This window comes from Leptodactylus fuscus, chromosome 3 (assembly GCF_031893055.1).
Source record: "Leptodactylus fuscus isolate aLepFus1 chromosome 3, aLepFus1.hap2, whole genome shotgun sequence".
In the NCBI taxonomy this organism is placed as follows: domain Eukaryota; kingdom Metazoa; phylum Chordata; class Amphibia; order Anura; family Leptodactylidae; genus Leptodactylus; species Leptodactylus fuscus.
This window is the reverse complement of record NC_134267.1, coordinates 54,619,539-54,627,140: the sequence shown is the minus strand read 5'-3', so window position 1 is coordinate 54,627,140 and position 7,602 is coordinate 54,619,539. Positions and strand designations below refer to the sequence as shown.

General features: G+C 44.7%; 1 non-coding gene across 1 annotated transcript; it reads left to right on the top strand.

The window, feature by feature from the left end:
* The first annotated feature begins 983 nt into the window (after positions 1-983).
* Positions 984-1,092, top strand: LOC142198761 (U6 spliceosomal RNA). Its single transcript, XR_012715403.1, has one exon. It is a non-coding gene; the product is annotated as a U6 spliceosomal RNA (small nuclear RNA).
* Positions 1,093-7,602: the final 6,510 nt, after the last annotated feature.

Sequence of the window (7,602 nt, the reverse complement as noted above, 5' to 3'; positions counted from 1 at the left end):
CAACAGACAAGGCAGCTTACTGCCCCGCCAACTATCAGTGTGATTCTGTCTCAGGGTAATTACTAACTAAGGCCAACTGAGGAACATTCACAGGAACCCATGCGTGCACGCACACATATTTTTTACAAATGAGGGTTGATATTAGAGCGCCGGGCATCCAAACCATCCTAGGAAGAAGGCGGGACCGATTAGAAGCCTAGGTGCTACAAGCCAGATGCCGATAGGCTGACACCATTGTCAATCAGCATGCCAGCAACCACGCCTATCGGCTGCAAAGGGAATTAACCCTAATGCTGGACTGGACCAAACTAGTGGAACAGGCTGCGACACTGATATCATGGCCACACCTGCTGCACAATCCTAACAATGACTCATAATAGATTACGATGACGTTTTAACGATATGTCCAAAACCCAAACATAAGCAGACCTAAACATATAGTTTCAAGCCTGCAACGAATACCTTACTTATGTAGGTATCAGCCATATATACCCTCCCTTAACTCAGTATATAAGTGGAAATATTATTTCTTCACAAACCATAAATTCAGGCAAGACTTACGATCTTCTGAAAGACAGCCCAACTATCTCACAGACGACATTTCTACTCTTTGGGTTCACTTATTCTCCCAACTGAACTCACCCCATAAAACAAACTTATTTCTTTTGACTAAATCCTAAACCAAGACAAAGCAGAAGCAATTCCTTAGCACTCCTCCATCTTGTGCCAAAGTGTTTATAAGCTGGCATCCAATCCATCTCCTCTCGGCTGTACCATCCCATCTTGAATTCCCATTAGGACAAAGCTGTAAAACACTTGCTTGATAGTAACAACAGAAACTTTTCACTCCACCTACATTTTCCAGGTTTGGACAATACTTGACCCTGGAAACAATCTTACATAAATTTAATCCCCAAGATAAGAAGCCCGTTGCTAACAAGTTTTCAATTTTTTAAGAAGGTTGACCAATAACAAACCAGTTTGTGCTTGCTTCAGCAGCACATATACTAAAATTGGAACGATACAGAAAAGATTAGCATGGCCCCTGGGAAAGGATAACACGCAAATTCGTGAATGAAATGTTAGCGTTTTCAGTGGACAAAAGACCTTCATCAGACCGGATTCCCAATGAATTTAGGAGAAGAAGCTGGAGCTAGATTTAGAAAATGTTCGGGTATACCGGTATGGGAAGTGTCTGTTCCTATAGCGGTATACCTGCATATTTTCTTTGTCTAGCTCCAGCTTCTCCTAAATTCAATGGCAAGCCGGTCTGATGAAGGTCCTTTGTCCACCGAAAATGTTAACAACATTTCAAGTCCTATTTTTGATCTAAAGAAGGAGGTTGACCACTATACGTATTATCAGTCTTCCAGAAAAGGCTATTATTTTTTACTATTGGCAGTGCTTGAGCCAGTAATTTTTCATGGCACTAGAACAGACACGATAGATTCTTTTCTATCCACATGGCAGCCCTGGAACACTAATCTTGATATCTCTTGTCTTCATCAGATGATAGATTTGTAGCACTACGCACTGGTCATATACCGCAACAACTTTCTGGTATATCTTATAAGTTTCTCACCTGTTCCTGGACGTCTTCGGGGTGCATCGTCCTACGCCTTAGGACTTGTAATAAGGCAACAGCCAAATAGTAAATCAAAAGGAAAATAGAAGACTGCTCCACCGTCAAGACTAAGTCCAATAAAATTTAGCTTTTAATCCATATAATTAAAATACAAGGATGATACAGGTAAGTGAAGAAACAAAGATACAATTTCTTATCTTTGTTTCTTCACTTACCTGTATCATCCTTGTATTTTAATTATATGGATTAAAAGCTAAATTTTATTGGACTTAGTCTTGACGGTGGACTGGTCATATACATTAATGCTCTTCTGGCCAATGGATATTCTTTGACACCCCCTATATACATGCAGGTCTCCTGAGTAGTGAGAGTGGAGTAAGCCTCTATGTCTGGTAGTGGCTTATCATTCCCGAGAACAAAAGGAACAGGCATATTGACATCTGCCCAGTCTTTATATTCTCAGACTTCTGATATCAGAAAGAACTGAGGCACCAACATACCATCAGAAATCTGTAAGTTTTCAATAAAATGAGAATTTGAAAGAAAGAAATCTGTAAGTTTGGTCTAGTTTATGGTGAGCTTTACGTTACACTTTATGAAAGTCTCATATTTACCGTACATCCCTATTTGCCACCTAAAAGTCATTATGGTCTTCTTACTATACCTTTCCTTCTCCTACAGCTCCCATAATAACAGATTTGGATATCCACATACTTATGATATTAAATGGACTTATTGTAACGGAACATGGGAAGAATATGCAAATCTGACTTCCATGATGTAATTAGGATGTCAGTGCCTCAAGAATGCACACCAATAGAGGGCGCTAACTGAGAATGTGCAAGTCTATCTTCCATGATGTAATTAGGAAGACAGAGCCTCAGTCATGCAGCCCAATAGAGGGCGCTCCCTTTAACATCATGCCGACCTTCTCAGAGGCTTTTGTTTGCAATGATGTTGGGATTTTACCAGGTACAGTCTCTCAGCCAAGGACAGCTGTTTCGATGTATTGCATCTCATCAGCTTGGCGCAGAGAGGACTGACCTGGCAGAGGTGAGAGGCTTAGACAGGGTTGAGGGGATATCGTCACTCCATAGGGAGAGACCACCATTTTGGTGTGTGGAGTCTTATTAAGCCATGAGCGCTCCACTGTGCAAAGGAACATGGGAAGAATATGCAAATCTGACTTCCATGATGTAATTAGGAAGACAGAGCCTCAGTCAAGCAAACCAATAGAGGGCGCTCCCTTTAACATCATGCCGGCCTTCTCAGAGGCTGAATTCAGCTTTCAAGCAGTGTATAATACCGCCAATGTCAGAGTTTATGGGGCTTTGTTAATAGAAGTTACCAGGATAATGATGTCTGATGTCACTAATAAGAGTTGTTACCTTGTAGTGTTGATATTTCTGTCTAATGTTCACTGCTATATGCAGTAGAGAAAGGCTTGAGAATTGGGCTGAAACATCCTCTGTTCATAAACTATTACGTAGTGGGGGCTGGGAGCCTTTTTTCGTACTCCTACGCTAAGGCTCCACATAGCAGGCCGCAACAAAAAAGAGCTGCGGGAAAAGTCAAAGCGGCAACACATTGTGTTTTTTCCCACAGCACTTTTCACAGAAACCTCTGCGGACTTTCTGTTTCCATTATACCTATAGAGAAACCGCCAGCATTTCCGTAGGTATAAATGATATGCTGTGATTTCCAAAACCACAACGGTTTTAGAAATTGCAGCATCTCCGCTGTGCGTGTTTTCCTGCAATGTGTGGATGGGATTAGCCAGAATCCCATTCACTTTGCAGGTACTGTAAAACGCAGCATTTTTGCAACGTGGGGCTTCAGCTGATTGCAGCAGTTTAACCCCTTGGATGTTGCAGTCAATAATGAAAATTATACATAGTCAAAAAGAAAGAAATAATATGATAAATTAGAAATGCAAACAAAAAGAGCGCTAAATTTAAAACATAAAAGAGTGATGGCTAAATTGCTATTTTTTTTTCCATTCCGTACAGAAGAGATAAAGGGATTTTCCAAGCTAAAATTATTGATAACTTATGCCTAGGGATAGGTCATCAATGTCAGATTGGCGAAGGTCTAGCACCTAGCACCCCTACCAATTAGATGTTCACAGCAGCTAATATACAATTCTTTCTACTGCCCAGACCAGGGTATTGCAGATATTGCAGATTAGCTCTAATTCACTTGAATGTGAGGGCAGTAATTTAGTTCAGCCATGGCACAGAGCTGCTAACAACTACTGATCATGGAGGTGCCGGGTATCAGAGTGACCAGGTAATTAGCAGTGCATGGAGGCTAGGGGAGCACATTTTAGAGACATGTGGGCAGCACGGTTGCTAAGCAGCCTTCCAGCACTGGAGTCCTGGGTTCGAATGCAACCAAAGACAACATCTGCAAGGAATTTGTATATATATTCTCTGTGTTTGCGTGGGATGACTCTGGGTACTCTGATTTCCTCCCACTGTAAAGACATTCTGATAGACAATGTAGATTGTGAGCCCTATATGGCAGTGATGGCAAACCTATGACACGCGGGCCAGAGAGGGCACGCAGAGAAACCTCTGCAGGCACGCGTGCGGTCACCCGGATCACTCACTAATGAGGAATCAGGTACAGGAGTACCCGTTAGTGCACGATTGCTGCTTTCAGCTGGCCACGCACTACGCGCAGCCTACACTGACTGCAGAGTGTGACCTCTGCACCGGCGCGGGTGTGATGACATAAGTCATCAGTGCCCGCAGTGAAAAGGAGAAAGAAATACTGGCGACTCTTCAGGTAAGTATATTTGTGTGTGTACTGTGTGGGGAAAGGCACTACTGTGGACCATTTCATGCTGTGTGGGGAGGAGGGCTACTGTGGACTATTTCATGCTGTGTGGGGAGGAGGGCTACTGTGGACCATTTCATGCTGTGTGGGGAGGAGGGCTACTGCGGATCATTTCATGCTGTGGGGGGAGGGGGCTACTGTGGACTATTTCATGCTGTGTGGGTAAAGGGGCTACTGTGGACCATTTCATGCTGTGTAGGAAGGGGGCTACTGTGGATCATTTAATACTGTGTGTGTGTGGGGGTGCTACTGTGGAGTATACAGGTATAATCCTTTGTGGGGGCCACTACGGGGCAGATTGTGCTGTGTGTGGGGGCCACTGCGGGGCAGATTACACTGTGTGGCGCCACTGTGGGGCAGATTGTACTGTTTGTGGTCCCTTCACTATTTATATCACACAGTATCTGTTTTATAGCAGACATGATATTAGTACACGCTGTGATAACATTGCACGGTAACTATAAAACAGATTCTGTGCGATGTGGGGAAGGAGGCTACTGTGGAGCATTTAATACTGTGTGTGGGGGGGCTACTGTGGAGTAAACAGGTATAATCCTTTGTGGGGGCCACTGTGGGGCAGGTTATACTGTGTGGGGCCACTACGGGGCAGCTTGTACTCAGGGGTGAAGCTACCTTTTTCGCCGCCCAAGGCGGACGACAGAAAGCCGCCCTCCCCCTCCCGGAGGAGGGGGCGGAGCGAATGGGGGCGGAGAGAAGGAGGCGTGGCAGAGCGGCGTTAGCAGGCAGGGAGAGGACCTGCTCTCTGCCTGAGCGTGAGGAGAGGCCGCTGGAGCAGAGCTGCGTCCACAGGGCCTCCCCAATCCACCGCTCGGTGACGGTGACGCTAAGCCAGTCCAGGACAGCTTGTCCTGGACTGGCTTAGGTAAGCCAAAATGCCGCCCTTCCCGGGGCCCTGGCATAGTGCCGTCTGAAGTGGTCGCTTCAGGTCGCCTCATGGGAGGTGCGGCGCTGCTTGTACTGTGTGTGGAGGCCACTACGGAGCAGATTGTACTGTGTGGGGGCCAATATGGGGCAGATTGTGCTGTGTATGGGGGCCACTGTGGGGCAGATTACACTGTATGGGGGCCACTGTGGGGCAGATTGTACTGTGTGGAGTTCCTTCACTATTTATATAACACAGTATCAGTTTGATAGCAGACATGATATTAGTACAGGCTGTAATCACATTGCACGGTCACTATAAAACGGATCCTGTGCGATGTAAGTAGTGAACATTAATTGTTCAAAAGTACCAAATGCAGAGACCTTTACCTTTCAGTACAAATCGGTAAAGCCCCATTCACAGGACTGTAATTTGAGGGTCCGCAATTGTGGATCCACAGAGTTTTAAGGTTAAATTTCCATATTGGTACTCCGCGATAGTTTATTGGGTTTTGGGTTGCAGTTTGGGCACTCGGTCTCAAAAAGGTTCACCATCACTGGTATATGGGATAGTGATTGACAATATCTGTAAAGCACTGTGGAATATGATGGTGTTACATACGTAAACAAAATAAAAAATAAATAAGGGGAGGTTCTATAGGTGGGACTCACAGTTATAGAATATTCTGTGGCTATGCTGTAAATGTATTTTGTTAGTGTTGGATTGGGGTGCCTAGAGCAACAGGATCGGACCACCAGTAAAATTCATTCACAGGGCCCACTTTGCACCTACATACAAATATTATCTGACACTTTCTTACCTGCTGTCTTGCCCCAGATTGTTTCTATCCTAGGGTCCTGTCAAAAGTCTGCTTTGAACAAGGGCCCTTTTAGCTCTTTGACCTGGGGATATCTGTTCTCAAAGAACCGACCTTAAGCAACATCAAGACAATACAAGATGGTTGGTGGCTAGGACCCCTGTAGCGTGATTTGGAAGTTGGTGCCCTGGGACAAAGGATATTGGTTGGCCTGACTCTACACCTAGATGTCATCTTAGCCGCCCAATGTGTCTACAGTATATGAAAATAAATTAGGCAGTTTCTTAATCCACCCAGTATATTATACTGACACATAGCCTGGTTGAGATGCTGTACATTGTCCTCAGAAAAGGACACGGGATGTCACAGGTAGTGATGACCCGTACCTTTCCTTTAGGCTGCTGATTGGCCTCAGCAGTCAAGTGCAGCAGGGACTTCCACCGGAAGAAAATGTCAGAGCAGCAGGATCGGACCCCACACTTGAAGTTCCCGGAGCACCTGGGACAGGTTTTTTTTTTTTTTCACCTTCCGTTGCCTCATATATATAAAAAAAAGTGGTTATCCTGGACAACCCCTGTAATGTTCCTAAGTCCATTCATGTTTTTAAGGTTGAGGACCCACGTTAAAAATGCAACTTTTTTTTGACCCAAAGCCAAAAATTGCTGCAAAAATAATGGGAAATATATAGGAAGTTGTTATACTTCTACCTTCTGCTCAATCCACTGTTGGCCTTGGCTCAAAAAACCGCAGCAAAATCTGAAAGAAAAAAGCTGCATTTATACATGGGGCCTCAGCCTAACACACTCTTTTTTATGGACATGACTGTGTATTATCTTGGATGCTCACAAAGAAAGAGGAATCGCCAAGTGGCACATTGTGAAATACAACCTCAGTAATGGGAAATTATTGTAGAAGGGCCAGATAGGCCCCTCACCATATGAGGTTGTGAAAAATCATAACAATCAACAGATTTTAGATTGCAGAATCCAATTTGGGCGTCAGTGAGCTTGTCCTACGTCAGTGGGGGTTGGGGGAATGGGTGTCAAATGATATAGGAACACCTGGGTGGGGAACTCATGAAAAGGCAGGACAGGACGCGCTCTTAGAAAGGCAAGATTCACAACCGCATGTAGTCAAACATGGATTCACTCTTTATTCACACATACCTCTAGGCCTGACAACAGGCAGAGTGGTGGGTAGGCTTACTTCTGTCACCACAGTGCATTTTTCAGTCCATTCCACCGGTACCCTCACTCACATTCCCCTCATTTGGAGTCCATGCTATCAGACTTTTCTGCCCACTCTCCTTACGTGTAGCCGTGATCTACCGTCCACTTGGCTCACCCTACCAATTTTTGAACCACTTCGCTTCTTGGCTTCCCCACTTTTTACCCAGCGAAATTCCTGCCCTCATCATGGGAGACTTTAACATCCCTATTGACACCCCTGTCTCCCCAGCTGTCTCACAGTTTCTCT